Source organism: Pyxicephalus adspersus, chromosome 7 (assembly GCF_032062135.1).
Source record: "Pyxicephalus adspersus chromosome 7, UCB_Pads_2.0, whole genome shotgun sequence".
In the NCBI taxonomy this organism is placed as follows: domain Eukaryota; kingdom Metazoa; phylum Chordata; class Amphibia; order Anura; family Pyxicephalidae; genus Pyxicephalus; species Pyxicephalus adspersus.
This window is the reverse complement of record NC_092864.1, coordinates 40,186,315-40,205,625: the sequence shown is the minus strand read 5'-3', so window position 1 is coordinate 40,205,625 and position 19,311 is coordinate 40,186,315.

Sequence of the window (19,311 nt, the reverse complement as noted above, 5' to 3'; positions counted from 1 at the left end):
TATACAGTATGTTTGGTATAATAATACCTGTACTTTATTCAGAATTCCCCACAATGTAAAGAACTGTAGAATATTTTAGATCCATTAAAAAGAAAGGCTAATGTGCATCTTCCTTCTACTTTTCTACGTCTACTTATCTACTACTATTATTTACTTTTTTTTCAGAAATAATGTATCATTGGAGGGCTTTGTATTCTGCAATGCTATAGAAATACATGACAATGTTTGATTTTCACATCATTTATTTGACTTTTATATATGTTCAATTGATTTTATGCACGGCCAACAATTTACTCTTTACAGAATATGCAGAGAGAACAAATAGTAAAATGTGGTAAAATAAATAATAATTATTGTCAGGTCTCGATTAAGCGTGTTATGATTAAACACAGCCTAGTTCACTGACAATCATTAACACAACAAGGTCTTACACTTTATTCAGCAGAGAGGAATCTTGATAATTTAGCATAATACAAATGGAAAACTTGAGTGTTATTATTTTTCTGTGTTTACATAATGTCTAATATTCTTTTCTCCTATTTACAAACAACACTGAATCATTCCAATCAGTCTCTGCCCCAGAGGAGCCTATGTTCCAATACTTTGCCATAGTATTACAGAAATACATATGGGCAATTCTCAGTAGAAGCCAAGTAAGTTACAAATATGCTGTTTAATTGTGGCTGGAAACAACCTCACAAACAGTGCAGTACATCCCCTACTCTTGAAAAAAACATTTCACATTTTCTCTTTTAGTTGAAACCCTTGGGGTGAGAACATATTCTGAGTCACTGATTGCAGTGTTTACCATAAGATAGCAGTTTGAAAATAAAAAATGCAAACTAAGACAGTTATAGAATATACTTCCCCAGTAAATGTTAACTGCTCAAGATTATATTCAAAACATTTTAATTCCTTGACCTTTTTAGGCCTTAAAATTAGAGGTCATGGTTCTACAGTTTTGTTTACTTCTACACCACATTCTGTTCTGCACCAGGACCATAAGGTAGTTCATCCCAATCTATTAAGTCACCTCTACATAATACATTTAGCACAGCTGAGGCTATATTTTGCAGCATTACATAGCTTGACCACATGTAAACTTGCATTAGGAACTTTTTTTTGGGCAGATATGGAGAGAAAGCCGGGTCAACAGTTGAGAACATCAGCCTCAAGGTTTGGACAGGGCCAGTAGCTGATATAAAATCTAATAGTTTGGTTATAATGGCAATGCTGTGCTTGCTATCACAATGGGTATGGCTGTGCTTGCTATCACTTTATGTATGTGGACGCAACATCAGGATTCATGCTTGTAAAAAACCTTTTCATACAACTTGGCACATGGCTATGGATTTAACTCGGCACATGGCTATGATTTGAAACGGACTGAATCTAATGCTGCTGACACTTATTGCTGTATGTTCCTAATTATAATTATATGTTGCTGTACGCTTTGGCTTTTGCTGGAATACAGCGAGGCTTTGTTTTTTTTTTCGTATCAGACTGCTATCTATCCCCTGAAAAAGCAGTATCATCCATGAAACACATAAAAAATGTTTGACATTTAAGAATTGTCTAAGAATTGTTGTATAAGATGATTTTAATTTTTTTGATTTTTGTGTAATGTTCAGAATGTTTTTTGAAAAAAAAATTTGATTGGAATAAAGTTTTCTATATATGTTTTATCAACCATTGCCAGCATTTCCCTTTCTGTTTTTTTTGTAATCTAATAGTTTGTCCAACCCTATATAGAAGACAGCTCAGGCAAGATCAACAGCTACAGAACTGGGTTTTCAAGAAAAGTAATGCCAAAAAATGGGCTTCAGGATAAATAAAATCTTCTAAATGATTAAAATGATTCAACTTTAAAGTAACCCATTCGACTCCCCTTGCTGTCCCATCCTGTCTTGCTGTACCTATCCATAAAGGCTGTTGTAAGCTCTTTATTCTTTCCTTTCCTATATCCCAGCTTTTAGCAAGAAATGATATATTTTTCAGCATAATGTAGCCTAAAGGATAGATCTACCCCTTTTCTGCATATTTCCATGGGTTTTTAAATGTATTACATGCAGCCAATAACACCCGTGGGTCCTGTAACCCAGTCTGATGCATCAAGAATGGACAATGCACATTAACACATCTCAGAGATGTAAAATGTTACACATGTGCTGACTTGCTTAAACACGCAAAAGTAAGAATCAGATGCTTGTCTGATAACCAGAAATTTTGTTAATGCTTGTGTGTATAATTACAGTATTGCTGTTTTATTGTTTGTTTCAATTCACCATAATGGACCAATGCTTAGAGTACTACTCACTAAACCTTGGAAAAAAAATTACCATTACATTAAACAAACAATTAGGAGGAAGTAAAACACAACTAAAAGGCAAGCTGATTACATCAATATGTAAGATGTAACAAATTAATCAATTAAAACACTTTGCAGCAACTAAATATGTTTGCAAAATGAAAGCTTCTCCCTCGGGTACTTAATTTGCTGTTTTCTTAGATTGGAAGTGTTTCCGGGGCCTTCTATTCAATATGAGGAGAAAATCAGATTCTGCTTTTTTCTCTAATTAATTCCTGATAACTAACTGTACAGAGATTTAAGTCAGCTCTATAGCTGCTTTGTAAAAAGCTTGTTACCAGATTGGAAAAATAACACAAACAAATGTTTGACATAACTGGCTCAGAGGCTTCAAGTAGATCTGCCGAATAAACTTTTCTTGTTTATTTTTTTTGTTTTGTTGGACAGGATTGAGAAGGTTGCAATCTCTCTTGTTTTTTGGTTTCAATATTTTTATTCATTTTTTTTTAAATATCACAAGCAAAGTTTTAGCATTCTAATAACATTGTACAAGAGCTGGTCGGAGCATCATGGAAAATATTCAACATCAACATTATAATAGCTGTATCTCAACAAAGGCTGTTATACCACTGGCTGTGTGTTCTGTGTTTTATATGTCAACAGGGACAACTGAAAGAGGACTAATGATTCATTGTTATCATATCTTTGAATATAAAAGAAACTCTCAGTGAGATGAGTCAAAGAACAGATATAATACAAGGAAAGTAAAAAAGAATAGGGTATAGGGCGACATAAAGGAGAGTGGAGGGAAATAAAAAGGAGGAAAGATGTGGGTTAATTATTGGGGTGTTAGTGAACTCTAGAAGGGCTCTGATGGTAGCTTGTTGCTAAAGTATAGTATATACTGAAGGGTCACAGTTGGCTGGTGGTTGTTATAGGCACTAATGACCAGCAGCCAATTTTAACACCGCCCACCATGTGACCATCTTAGTCCCCAGTAGAGGAGCAAGTTGGATGCAATCATTATTACATTTTACCCTCTCTGCTTCTTACATTATTTTCACCCCAGAAATTGGGTTGTTAATAATATATAACTATGGTAGGGACATTAGATTGTGAGCCTCTTTGAGGGATAGCTGGTGACATGACTATGAACTTTGTAAAGCCCTTTGTAATATGTTGATGCTATATAATTACACGTTAATAATAATAATCCTTATAATTAAGCCCATCATGCATTAGAGAGGGTGAGGTCTCAGGAGGGTACACTCTGATGGGAGCATGCTGCTAAAGTATCATATTATAGTATATCATATAGAGGAGAGTCACAGTTGGTTGGTGGTTAGTATGGGTACTATCATCCTTAATAGCCCACAACCAATGGGACCCCTGCGCACCATGTACTTTGTAGCCAGCTTAGTTCCGGAAAATGGTGCAATAGGAATAAAATTATCACTTTTTTTCTATTCTTCCATCTTCCTCTTCATTCTCTTTATGTATATTATTGTGCATATTAGTGTTTTGTTTTCATCTAACATTATTACGTTCATTTAATATTATTGTTTTCCATATATTTTTAACACACATTCATGATTAAATATCTGAGGTTTTGTATGGTCATTTGAGATTGTTTAAAGTTTACATATAGGATTTTGTCTATATTGTTTGACATTTTTGTTAAGGTTTAAAAACAGTTATTTTGCAGAAGTATGTATTGCCTCTGTGAGGGTAGACTTGCTCTCCTTCTCATCCCTAAGCTGGGGCGGTATGCAGCACTAGGGTCCCAAGTTTAAATCACGCCAGGACACTATCTTCATGGAGTTCCCCACACATTTGGCTGGGTTTTCTTTTTACATTCCAAAAACATGCAAATGAGTTAGAAAACGTACCCTAGAAAATAGCCTCAGGCCGTGGTAATGACATATGACAATGGTAGGGACATTATATTGTGAGCCCTTTTGAGGGACAGTTGGTGACATGACTATGGCTGAATAATACGTTGATGGTAAATAAATACACCATAATAATATTAGTAATGAAAATAATAATATTTCTATGATTAAGCCAAGCATTAGAGGGTGAGATCTCAGCAAGGTGCACCTGAACAATAAAACAAATGTTGGTTGTGCTAAAACACAACCATTTTATTACGCTTTCATTAAAATAACACTTTATGATTTTGCCCCAAGGATTCTTGTTCAGACACTTCCTGTTGTTAAGTCAACACACTATTTTCAAAGTGTAGTTAAAGACAAACATATTGGAAAAATGGCTTAAAAACTGACTTTACTTTTGTCAAATGATCTATGTTATGCAGTATTCCACTCCTTTAAACAATAAAATCTATATATTCATGTCCTTATGGCATAGTTTTTTTTCCCCTGGTGTCTCTAACTCCCTGGATTATAATGGAAAGATGATGGATGGTCCTTATCTGTATGGTTTACCATTGTCTTTAACAGTGAATGTCAGCAGTCTAGGCTTGATTAATCATCCCCCCGCATCACTTACTACTGAACATCCGCACATTTTTTTTTTGTGCTATGCCCAGCGGTTTCATCTCGGATTTCTATGCTCTGTGGCAAGAGTTAATTGGTCTCCAGTTATTGCCACTGTGTGTTGTAAATCAGTGAATTATGGAATTATTGTGGTAATTCCAGGAACATTTGTCTGCTTTCATTAGATTTAAATAACTATTAATCTTGTACTCTTTCTCTGCTGACCTAATATTATTCCACTTGACCCGCTCATGCAAGTTATTTCCATAGCCGACTTCTAAGAAAAGATGAGCACTTTACGCTGTAAAAGGACAAGCTGTTCTCATCGACCGTCACACTTGCTGGATTACTGCCCTGTCTTAGATGGATGGAGGCCGGGGACTAGTCTATGTCCAGTGTGACCTATGTACAAAGAAAACAGTTTGTTTTATTGAGCATTGGCTTAATGTCTGTAGAGCTTTAAAGCTGAACTCCAGGCAGATAAAACTCAAATGAATGCAGCTTTGTATTGATTAATGAATCTTTAAATGTATTTTTAGAAATGTAAGCAGTGTAAAGTGCTAAGTATCTAAGTATGCTAGAGGGCTCCTTAACATTCAGGCAGCAAACAGCTGGATGAAGGATGCTGAAGACTCATTCCCATACCGGTTTATCAGAGGACAACAATAGCAACCAGACAAGTTTTTCTGAAAAGAATCCCCTAGCCCTCAGTTCAAAGTTTCCGCCGGGGTCTATCCACATGACTCAGCTGATCTAGTCGAAAGTTGTCATCTTATGTGTGTATAGTAACCCTAGTCCTGAAGAAAACCCTGGATTTTCTCATGTTTGCACCAAATGGGTCGACATTTTCCCAGTAAAGGATCCCAAGGGAGTCTGATAAAGAGGAATCCCTTCCTCCACAAATACTGGAACAAGACTCTCCTTACTATTGATAACAATGACCAAGAGGTGGTAGGGCTAGTGGACAGTGGCTGTCATCTCTATACCCTATAGTGACCCAGACAACGTATATGCAAGCACTATTTCCATGCCTCCCAACTGTCACAGATTTGCAGATCCAAGTCCTTATTTCCCTTTTCAGTTATTCCTCTTTTTGGGTGGATTCGTACACCTCTAAACAAATGTAATATTTATTATTATTAAGTGTTATTTAAAGTAAACATAAATTGGAAAAAAAACACTTGTTGGTTTAGTCAATCATTTTTAAGTTTCATTTGGTTGCATACTTTGAGCTAAAAGGTGTCCTTATCTATCTACAAAAAGTTAGAAGGCATGTGTCAAAGAAGTGGGATTTGATGGGCGTTTTGGCATTGTGACCAGACCAGAGAATTTTTGTTCTAACACCTAATACCAGTATTAGGGTGATTGATTTTTTTTTTTTAATTATTTTCTACCTCCAATTTTTTTGTGTGCTTGTTATAATTTATCCTTATTAGAAACAAATTATTTTTTGTAAAAGAACAATACATTTCAATTATAAAGAAATATGTATTTTTAAAATATGGCAGTAATCACAGTGGTAAATGAGATCTTGGCGCGGGACAACCACAGCATGACTCTCGAGTAAAATATATTAGAGGCAGCAGCTGCAAATAATATTCTTCTGTTCTCACTGAATTATGAAAGCTGTTTAATATTCTAAGCTTCACCTAGGAAATACAAGACTCAATGTTTTTCTGAATGTGGCTGAAAAAGTCATAAAGTTTATCCACGCTGTACTGCAAGCGCCACTTTCAAGTGCCAATATTTAATTGGAGGAGGGCAACAAGTGATGGAGTGTGACAAATGTATACATTGCTGGGTGCAATGTTACACAATTATTCATGTTTATTCTTTGATGTGAATCATCAAGTAGCTATTACAATTGTTAAGATGAAAAAAATAATTTTAAATATGAATACCCAAGCTGAAATTTCAAGCTGCTTTGGCTCTAGTAAAAACTAATGAATGTAATAATGTATTAATTAGTGCATTAAATGTATTTTCCACAATGCAAGTAGTATAAGTACCTGATTGTTACTTGGTAACAGATTCCCTGAAGTCCCTGTATAACAGGGTTCAGGCAGGGAGAGAAAAAGCAACAATGGAAGCCAATTGGGTGTGCTGTGGTGCTTATAGGGTAACCAAGAACATACTATTAGTGGGAGAGCAGAGTGACATTGAAATGAGCTCATGGCTCTGCTGATTCTTCTTTTACATTCTAGTGCAGGGGTTCCCAACCAGGGTTCCTCCAGGAATTGCTAGGGGTTGCTTGAACTATAAGCATTTTGTGTCTATCAAGTTAGTTGAACTGATACCAATGATCTTTTTTGGCTATCTGTAAGGGAGACATTCTCCCCACTGGCCAGCAGTGTAGGATACATTATTACCACTAAACACCAAGATAATGTACTGTGAGTTGTGGATATAGTAATTATAGCAGGGGTTCCCCCATGTTCAAAATGTCAAGACACAATGCTCTAGTGGGAAAGAGGAAAGGGGGCACGGCCTGTAAAAGTATTTTAACTGCAGCAGATAAAAATCATGTCTTCTTTGGGAGCCTAGTGTTGCTCATTTATGATTGGAGACAACCTTTATCTCATGAGCATGTTTCTGCCTACAGTGGTATGCTGGATGTTCCTGTGCCTATGTTTGCAGGCCAGCTTCAGCCAAAACCTTTTTCATTCACTTTCTGGTCCTGTAACAGGGTGACAGAAGTTTAGTAAGTTATGGAAAATATCTACAACAGGGGCAGATGCTGTGAGGGTTAGTTCGGACAGGTGCTTTTTCACCATGGGTCATGGTTGACAGCTTACCAACTGACCGAGACACCCTCAAGAATAATCTGTTTCTGGGTTCAATATGGTAATGGTTGACACAAAATTGATCCTGACAAATCCATGAGCCGATTTATGAAAGCTTAAATATGTGTCTCATTGTTAATATTATCATTGGACCTAATTTATCAAAGCTCTCTGAGACTGGAGAAGATAGACTATCAAGGGGGAACCTGCATGATCCAAAAAAACTGAAATGGTTCAGGTTTTAAAAAATCCATTCTGTTTTTGTTGGATCACCTAGGTTCTCCAATGATAGTCTGTTTTCTCTAGACTTGGTGAGCTTTGGTAAATCAGACCTATTGAGAACATCCATAATACATCTATTTAAATGGTCCAAAAAACTTGAGTGAACTGCGACATGACTATAGACTTTGTGAAGCGCTGCATAATATAATAAATAAACTATAGAAATACTGGTTAATAATAATGTATACTTTAAATATATTTTGCATAGTATCGATTTAAACCATTTCCTCAACACAAAGCCTAATTATAAAATGCCAATCAGGAGAAATCTGTGCATGGTATGGAAATAAAAATAGTTTGTTATTTCAAAGCAGAGCTCATCTGTCTTTCAGCAATGAGAACAGTGACATCAAACTGTTTCCTCTCTCTGTAGTGTTCACCTGCCGACGACTTCAAATGTTCCTGCAAATTTAATGCCACTTTTATGAGTGAGACAAATACGATTCATTTCTTACAGCAGAATTTTTTTTTTAATATTTTCGGAAGGCTTGCCAACTCTCACACATGCTCTCTGCGCAGAGAGAAGACGAATGTGGATAACAGACATCACAGTATGGTCGTCTACCTCCACACATGCCCCAAGGCTGTGCGCAAATTTTAGTTCAGTGCTGTCACAGTCATCCTTGGGAATGCTGTCCTTTTCTTTTCATTGTCTATACTTTTCTTTTAGTAGCATACATTTGACAGAACCCTGCTCTTTGTTGTTTGTTCAAGCGCATAGCATTAATATTTATTACATAATATGTTTATATCTTGCATCGAAAAACTATAGAAGAACATAATATTGAGTCAAGGTGATTACTATTCCATGGGCTTTCATGCATGGAGACAATTTCTGTTTTCTAAATTCTACAAACTTATAATTCTTTTACTGCAGCTGAGTGCATTCATGTCTTGGGTTAGATTAAAATATGCCTCAGTTCCCAATGCACGGTTGGAGAGTCTTGAAGGCTGGAACAATTAATCATTAAAAGCTAAGAAGATTCCTTGGAATTTTGGGGGTCTAGGGAAAGTTTTATCATCCTGGTTGTATCCAAAACATAGAAGCCTGTATACATTTATTTGACGGCAGTTTAATGCACATGCTGTAAAATGAATATATAAAAGGAAAGTCAAATATGACCTGTCTGTTTGGAATACTGTGCTGTGTTGTAGCCTTTATTTCACAGGCAAATTTAAATCTATAATAACACTTCATAATGCAGGCCATTGTGCACTCAATATATTGTGAAGAAAGATAAGCCTGAAATTGTGGGGACAGAGGACCTTAGGTGGAAGGACATGAAAGAGGGCTCAGGGAACAATAGTTAAAGGGTTAAAATTGGGAAGGGAGGAGTTGAAAGTAAATGTAAATGATTAGGTCAGGAGGTTGGTAAAGGGTGTAAAAATGGAAGTGGCGGTAGAAAGTGGGAGTCAGAAGAAAGATAAGAAAGAGAAGTGCCCTACATTGCCCTACATTGTTGGTGGGGGGTTCTATTCTTGATAAAGAAGGGTATTTGGTTGGGAGGGAGGAAGATCCTTGAAGACATATTTTATGCTTAAGACATACATATGTTTTAAATATATGCAAAAGTTGTTCTAATATTGCATTGTTAATAAACAGCTGTTTGGCCATTTAACCCACAATGGACTTAGTGTGCTAATTTCAATGGCGTGGGTGGGGGAAGGGCGAACAGTAGGAGGGGTTTAGCTGGAACTCTGAACTCCCCTGTTTAAAACATTTTCCTTCTCATTTCTGGTGGTCAATGGAGACACACATAGCATCATTTACACAACAAATATGTACACTTACAATATGTACATTTACAAACCAAATGTACACTTTTATGTTTTTTGTATTATATGATTCGAAACAGTATCTACATATTGATGATGACAATCTGCAATCAATTTGAAATAGTTGAAGAAAAAAGCCCAAGGCTGTGTTCACATTTGATCACACATTGTAATAGACATGTTTTTTTGCATGTCAGCATGTGGTATATAGGCTCTGGGGTGTTTTTTATTCTTATATAAAGGCACCCTAACATGCATTGATGCTCAAAACAAAGGCATCATGAGCACACTGCAATGCAAGAAATAAAAATGTGTTGCCTTGGGGCTGCTGGAAAAAACAAATAAATTGTGTTTAGTTTTTTGGCAAAAGTTGTGGGCTCATAAAAAATGAATGGTCATGTTCAAAAAATATGCAAAGCCCCTGTGAAATAATGTAAAGGGGCCCTGATTTTTTTGTGGTGTTTAGTTTTATGTTAGGGATAGGGATTGTGTAGTTTTATGCCTATGAAACAGAGAAGAGCAGTGATTGGAGGCTTGCTCAGGTCAAGATGAAGCAATCATGATGGATAAGGAAGACCTAAACTTAGAGACACTTATTAGCTTAACTAAACTAGCAGTTTAAATAGCTTTTCCACTTATGTGTGCATTGGAATAAGGGCTTGGATAGAATGTACTAAACAAAATGCATTTAAATAACATACGGGAACTTTCAGTCATATGGTGATTTTCAGTGTTTGCGATACATAAAATATCCATTTAATTTATCTTCTAATAATACAGGAATTATACTGGTAGACTAAGGTACAAAAATGCACATTTTTTGGTTCGCCTGTTTGCTGCACAATCTGGCTTTAATGAGATCAGGGACTCCCAACCAGTAAAATTACAAGGACAGACCAGCCCGAAGGAAGTGAGGGAGTGATGATAAATCACTTCCAATTTATTTGACAAGACTCGTTTGCTCTCTATGGATTAGGAACCATCAACTCAAAGACCACTCCATTGTTCTACTTCTTTTTTACTTTAAATAATAATTGAAAAAAGTGCCCATATTTTATAAGCCATATGCCAGTGATGATGGTTTTTTTTGTACTCTAAAAACCAAGACAAAACAAAACAGCAGCAGATGTGAAGTACAACTGATTGAATAAAAACTAGTGCTTCAAAGAAAACATTCATTAAATCTCTTCTTCAACTTTTCCTCAAATTCTACAAATACAGAAAAGTACAGTAATTATTGTTGGTTGGAATTAGTTTGAGTGTTGGGCTTTGTCTCGGGAGACTTTGTAATTAATAGAGGCAGGTGGGAGTGAGCTGGTTGTTTGCCTGTCTGACTGATGGAATAAATATAGAAGAAAAAGAGGAAACTAGAGGAAAGGATCAGAGTGAAACCCATGTAAAGTATACGGGAGGTTTAGCTAAAAAAGGAACAATATCATAAAGAGCTGTTATTTATGTGTATATATAGCCAGAATTTTCCCTTTACTCAATTCAGATAGCTGTCAATAGAGCAAGTGTTAAAACTTGATTTAGGTGTTCAGGTGTAGATTTTGACTCACTTCTTGCTCTAGTGACAATATTTTGCATTTCTGATCACTTTCTCTATGACAATGGTCTCCGGGAAAAGAGAACAAGGTAATTACCTAGCCAAGGCCCACAATGCAGTAAAAACAACAAAGCTTCAAATTCATCTGTATACTTTACAAACCTAAAACTAGATCTCTCCAAACTGCTTTGCAGCCTTTTCCTGTCTATATACAGTAGTGACGGCTCCTTGACATTTCCTAGATAGGGTTTTTTGGTGGTCACAACAATAGACCATACTTAAGGTGGTGATACAGCCATACCTGTGACAATGAAGGAGCACAGTTGGAAGCCTAAATTGGATCATATTGGCTCTTCTATTGATAATAATAGTCTTCTGTGTGCATATAATGTGCTGGTATTGCTCACTAAGCCCCACAGGATACTGTTGGCTCTGATCACTACTTTTGCACGATCTTTTGTTTTTCCACCAAAAGCAAGTCTTAATAGTGATCACGGATTGTGAGTCACTCCTGGTTCTTGGGATCCCCAATTTTTGATGCACAAAGCTCCACACAGCTCCAGATTTAGAGAACATAACAGTTCTAAAATAAATGGACTGTATGGAAGTAGAACTTTGTGGGAATCTATGAAATCAGTACTAGTTTAAAATCTTAATATTTATGCATAATCATTTTCGGAAATTTATTAGGGTAATGCTTTGGAGGTAGAACTTTATTAAGTACTTTAAGTCTGGTGGGGGGTTCTGTGGAGAAGGTGATTTATTGTGGAAAGTGTCTGTATGGTGGAAGAATATATAAAAGCAGACATTCTGTATTTATGATTTTCTGGAGACAGTGCCTAATTGTAGAAGGACTGTATTGGGGTGATCTATGGGGTTGATCTATGGAGATAGAATCCTTATGCATTAAGTTACTATAGTAGAAAGTTTTAAGTACAAAATACTTTGTTGTGGAAGGGTTGTATTGGGTGACTCAATTGATGGGATCTATTTAGCTAGTACCTAAAATGCTTTGCTAATAAAAATTGTCTCTTCATCATTTGAGAATGCAACAAAGTTTGCTGTTTCTAAAAGCAGCCACATCACTGTCTACCAATTTACTAGGGCTGATATCACGGAACATAAGGCTACGACCATTCCTGACTTTTTTTTAGGAAATAAAATGTTGTCTCCTCTATTGGTATTTTTCTTTTATGTAAATATATTTTTATTTTGACAAAAAGGAAAGCCCAGCCCTTTCCAAGAGTATTCCTCATGAAGACATCTAGGACAAGGCATGGTAAGTTAATAATGAAAACAAGATCATCTGCAAGGGTACCACAGGGAATACTGGTGACAAGACTTTTGCCTGTTCTCTGTCTTTTTAAAAACACTTTCCAGATTTCAATTTTTCTTGCATATGCATAGGTTGTTCATTTGCAAGATATATTTCCAGAACTTTAAGATTATTTATCACATACACCTGTCCTAGAACATTTGCTTGAAAACACTTTTTGGATATAGCAGCTCTTTATTTTTATAAACTCAGAGAAAATATAGATTCAAACTCTGCTCTTGTGACCATGAAATACTGAAATCACAGCAGAAGCCATTCCTTGCAGATCTAACAGGTCATTTTAACAAAACATCAGGGCTGCCAAGAGCGTTCAGTGTGCCGGGCATTTTGGAATCGATTTCCTAGCTCTGGAAACGGATAAGAGGATAAGGATGTTTGGAACCTCTGGTTTAATTTTTTTTTGTTGGGTAACTGGTTACCGTATCTGTTTTACTGTTTTACTAAAGCACCCTCTGAGGTCAGTGATGATGAAAAGGGGTGCTTAGTTTTAGCTGGAGAAAGGCTTTTTGTTGCATTTTATTTATTAATCAAAGGTACAAAGTATCAAAGGTACAAACACCAAGAAGAGTGCATGATTCAGGGGAATTATGCAGGGTAGACATAAAATAAAATTTTATTCATGGCACCACTACCTAGAACATCCCTCAAAGACTCCTGTGTGGCTGTGTCTCTTTCAGGCTGTTGGATGAGGGTGCCAGGAAGAAAAATAAGTGACGTGACAAGCCTTATTTTATGCTGCTGATTTCTTGTGTTCTGTCTTATGCAAAGGAACTAATTAAAGTTTGCCTTCCCGTTCATGGTGTTTACTAAGACTTCTGGGAATAGGCTTATTTTTGAAGAACTGAACCAGATACGGATACTTATTATAGATGGAGCTTAACTATATCTTATGTCATTGACAGGGGTGGTAAAACATTTAATTTATTATAAACTTTAGCATGAGATTTAAAAAAATGCAAATATTATATGGTGGAAAGGTGGATTATTTCCTCTGGACCAAAATGTGAAATATCTTGATATAATTAAGGTCACCTATAGTAACATGTAGACTAGATGATGGGTAAAGTTTTAATAGCTAAGCAATCTTTCTCCCCAATATACAGATAGCCATGAATGGATGGAAGCGTCTATGCTTTGCAAGAAGTCCTGGCACCCTGGGCATTTTAGGTCTAGTTTTCAACTCCAAACATCCTCTTTAAAGGAACATTTAAAACCTTTGAAATGCATTTTATAGCTTTCTATTCAATAAAAATAAGGAGAAGATTGAGCTTTTCCCTTATATTCATTCAATTAGTTTTAAGCAAGCAAGCCCTGTTACAATAAAAAAATATATATTACAAAAAAATATACAAGAAATAGGAGGGGCCTTTTATGGGGTGCAAATTTATTCATATATTTACTTCAAATTGGTATGATACATAAATGCCAAGACATAACATGCAATAAATAGACGTATTGCAAAAAGATATGTGTTCCGTTCACGGCAATATCTGTATGCCAAAAATTGTTTAGAACCTAGCCTTAATTGCACATCATTTTACAATACAACATTTATTTATTGCGTGCTATGTCTTGGCATTTATGTATCATACCAGTTTGAAGTAAAAATGAATTAATTTGCATGCCATAAAAAGCCCCTCTTTCCTTTATCTTTTCTTGTATATGCGTTCTATTCAAAGCAACTGGGCTGCCCCCAAGATTGTTTTTGCTTTGCTTTGATTTTAACATTGACTGTTGCCATAACTGGTCAAAGCCATGTTTCCCTGCATGTTCTGTAATTGAAGCAACATCAACAACAGTTGTACACGCTATGCAGACTGAAGCTTGCTTATAGCCATTGAAATGCAGACCTTACAACAGTGTCCCTCAACCAGGGTTCCTCCAGAGGTTGCTAGGGATCCATGAGCAATGAGTAATGTGTGCCTCTCTGGTCAGTTTACTGACACCAATGATCTTTTTGGCTATCTGTAAGGGTGACATTCTTCCTAATGGCCAACAATGTAACAGGTATGCTTCCCACTGACCACTATGCTAATGTACTGTGAGTTGTGAATATAGTAATTATGGAAGAGGTTCCCTGAAGATGTGAAAGTTATTTAAAAGCTTTGCCCATGTTAAAAAGGTTGAGAATGGTGACCCTAGAAGAACAATATAAATTTGGGGTCAAAACCCAAAAGTTATACCAGTCATCCTATTTCCATGGTCCACTTAGACTGTGAATATGTAGGGGGGTTTTAGTACAAGACACAAAGTCGAGCAGAAAAAAACGGTTTGCTCCCACCTGAAATATAACCAGAATAACAGAAATATCTCTACAGGGGGCCCAATTTTAACAACAAAAAGGGACTGGTTTCTGATTCCTTTACCAGCATCATAAAATCGTACTGCCTTAAACTTAAACGTGGCATGAAGATCAAATGGTAATTATCTTATTCTAACTATTATTATCATCTCAGAAAATTGTTTATTTCTGAAGAAGAAAATGCATCAGCTCTTCCCAACAACAATTCAATGTACTGGCGACCTTATGCAATGTAATCATCATGGTAGCCATGCTTGACAAGAGTCCCAGATATCCTTGGACATAAGAGACATTCAAAGATAATAAGGAACTATATTTAATATAGATTATTTTATTGTTAAAGAACGTATGTGATAATTTACTAGCAGCTAAACTAGTGAGTCTCTGTATGTATGTCCGGACATATATATTAGTTATTAAATATATTAAAATATAAGAAAACCAGAATGGATGGGGCAGCTTGGAACACTGCAAAATGTCTTTAGCATTATAAGAACAAGTCCAGAATGTGAAAAACTATTACTAGATATACAATGACCGGCATAAATTAGAACAATATGAAGTCACTTTACCTATTCAGTGTAGAGTACAAGGTACTCTTGATAGACCATGTCCTCTGCTACTGCCTAATTTCACTGCCTTCCCTCACCACCCTTTCTGGAAATTTTAAAAATTTCTTTAGGGTAGTATTGCCACCGTGTGCGTTTTCCTCATTTCCTTTCCTGTTGACAATAATGATTAACAAGTGACTCGATAGATTTGATTTTTTAAAGCTCTCCAAGACTGGAGAAGATGGGAAACTGATTGTATATAAGTTGTAAAAGTGTTCTTCCTTTAGCTTTGTGTTTGTCTCTGGCTTGGGCTCCCACTCAACTGTAGGGATTGGTTATTGCATTGATTTGCACAGGCTAGTTAATCGGTCATTGGCAACAATATAGCCTTTTTTACTGTGAACTTGAGAATGGACACCTAGCCCTCTTTGGCGCACTGTAATAAGCTATATAACTGATTTTATTTAGTCTACTAAGTACTGTAGGTTACTAGTAGACTTTTGTGTTGCAGGTGTTGCTATGTATGCCATAATCAATACCATATAGTATATTGTTTTAAAACAAATGTAACAAACTTTTCCAATCTTAAGCATGAAAGCTATGTGTGTTTTACTGTTAACAATATAAATACATGTTCAAGCTGTCCTTAGATACCACATCTATAAGCTAGAAATAGCTGCCTTATTGGGCATGTTTTCCAGGCTGAACAAGTTATTGTTCATTGGTCTTGATGTGCAGTGCCTTCCTTTTAATGTGCAGACGAGAATACCAAGGCAGGGGACATTAAAAGTAAACATATCAGGGAAGCTTTTACATGTCATATCCAAAGTCTGTGTGATCTCCCCATTTGAAATGCAGAAGGTGTCCTCTCTTGTTACAAGTAGTAGCCATCCAACACATATCCTTAAGGAAGATTTATTGTGGTTTCTTTTATATATAAATATTAAGCATTGCAGGGACACAACTCACTGAGAACATCCCTTTATACTGTGCAACACTACATCTGTTAAAAACTAATAAATTTACTCCCCAAAGCACCAGTTACAATAATTGGAATATGTGCTTTTATATGGTGTAATATTGCTTTGTCCTTACATTACTGACCTTACTTTAGTAACCGCACTTGTAAAAAGTTCTCCTGACGCTATTCATACGTTCTATAGGTCTAGACACATTGCCAATAAATGCAATACTATTGGGACATTTTAGCTTATCCAGCAGATCAGAAAACACAACACTTGGCAAAGCCAAGAAACTTAAAGAAAAAAAAGTTTCAGTGATTTGATAGGAGGTGACTATGATAAGAAAAATGATCCCTTAAAAGATGTCAGTGTCTTGACAGAGGCAGTATAATTACCCAAGTACGTCTTTAGAAAAGATGTATGTTGCAGTATTTACCATTAGTCTCCCAAGTGCAATCAGTCTCGTTCCCAATCTAGAAGGGAATTTTACATTACTTAGGAGAAATGTTTAGCAAGTTAGGGGAAATGACACTATCAACACAAACACAAAGACACAAAAACAATGGCAAGGGTTTTATTCATTCTTCCTAAGATTAGCACTTTATAACAGGTTATACAGTAGGTGTTTTTCTGTGTGAATCCTACAACAATAGCTAAAATTGTGGCAAGTTGTAGTTGAGGATATATCTTTGGCATAAAAATCTAAAAAATTGGGCAAATATTAGTAGAATAGATGAGTGAATAAGTGAATGTGATATAGTTGTGGCCCTCAGCTGTCCTATTTCAGTCTCAGAGCTGTTCAGACTAAAAACATTTAAACATATATATTCTCAAAATGAAGTACATGAGCTTTAAATCAAACACACCTACCTACTTTAGATGCAGGCATTGTGGAGTTATTGCTCCTTAGAATAGAACTAAACTCCAAAAAAAAAAAAAATAGCAACCAGGTGTGTCTCCGTTGCAGAAGGGACAGGAGATGTTTCTTTAACCACCTTGCCGTTAAGCCCGACCTTCGTTCGGGCACAAAAAAATTGCAAGGATGGTTAACCCCGAGCAGGTCTACAATTTAAAAAAAAAAATTTCATGAAAAACAGTGGATCACTTTTGGTACAGAAATCTAGACCTCAGTGTAACGCTCAGGAGGTTAAAATGACCTTACCTTCCTGCTTGTAGTGTAAATACATTTACATGTTCCTGTTCCATCACAGGACTCTGCAATCTATTTTCATCTCCTTTCCCTGGTTCCAGTCTTCAGCCATTTTGATTGGGCAGGCCAGGGTGAAGAAACTTCTGCACATGTGCACAGGAATTCAGTGAGTCCTGGGATACCCAGCACATCCTGGCATCATGCACAGCTCAGTGATTCCTTTGGAAGAAGATAGCAATCAGGTGGGTTATACTGCAGTAAGGAACAGGTGATGCCTGATCATACATTTTAGTCCTGCTTTAAACTATCAAGTTAAACAATTTCACTTTGATTATAAAAAGCTCTGTTCATAATGAACTCTCAACAGAAACTTGCCAGCCTGTCAGCTGTTTAAACTCCAGCACAGACCAGATACACAATAGAGGGGAGAGTATTGCAACTTGACTTTTGTGGAATGTAAATACAAAACAGTTGCACAGAAAGAGGAGAGAAAGCAGAATCCTGCATCCAAATTTTACTGCATGAATATTGTTCTAAAGTACATTTATCTACAGAGATCAGTTTTTAATGCTTATCTATTAAAACTATGTAAATATCTGAATACCATGGTATAGCCACCATTTTATATGAAAATAAACCAGTCGCTGTAAAGTTGGAAGCTTTGATTTCTGCTTTGGTTTTTATAGCTACAGGTCTCAGTGCCTTCATCCTGCTTCTAGCTTTACTAATGAATCACTGGAGCAAGGAAACTTCACTGGCTAGATAATAAAGCCAGAATCAGGACAATAGCCTGGAGCAAGCTCCTATTAGACAAATCAACAAAGGCAGCTCCCACATTTCTGTCCTCATATGTTACCTTTAATATCTTGCTAGTGATAGGCAAACATTTTTTATTCTTTAGTTAACCTAATATATATGTATCATTAGTTCACGCTTTCTTTCCCTTTTCCCACAATTTATCAATGCTTTTTCTTACCCCATCAGACCACACACACTCGATAAGAAGGTAATAATGATGAAGGATATTTGTTTCAAAGCGAAGACTATGTCATTGCTATTTAATTTGGTTCATTATTCTTAAGGTTGATCTGTTCCTTTACAAGGAACATGCAAAATTCTGTACCAGTCTCACCTATGCTCCAAAGACCTGGGTGGTCACTGTATGGATGAACAGGCAGTCCTTCACTTAATGTCACCTACAAGTCCTTAATGACCATGTAACTGGAAATACGTTGGGTGAACTGGCTCACAATAACAATATTTAAAGTTAAATAAGAGCTGTCTGCAGGACCCTGCTAGTGGATATTTAAACAACAGAAAAGTGACTAATATGCTTGAACTTATACACCTATGAAAATCATGTAAGAAGAGCTCAACAATCAGGTCTGAAATTTAAAGGGTTTCCCCCGCTGTAAAAAGATTTTGTTTTTGCTCTCATATCTGTATGTTTCTAATGAAGATGAAATAAGTTTCAAGGATAAAATCTGGATAAATGTAAAGACATTAATGTATCCACCATAAACGTGTCCTTCTGAGGAAGCCTTGTGGGGAAACGCGTCAAGGACAGTTAAAGTGTAAAAATAGTGAACATCTAATGACTGTACTCCACAAAGAAAAATGTTTTTTACTATGATTTTAATTATGTATTGGTAGATAAACAAATGTATAGAAGATTTTATTGTTAAATTGGAGTTGTGTAATTGTTTATATACACCCAAAAAGTCCCATTGCTTTGCGAAAGAAGTTTTCTTTTTCTTTTCTTTAAAATATTGTACGTTACAGGGATGTGGTGTATAGAAGGAAAAGTATTTTGTATT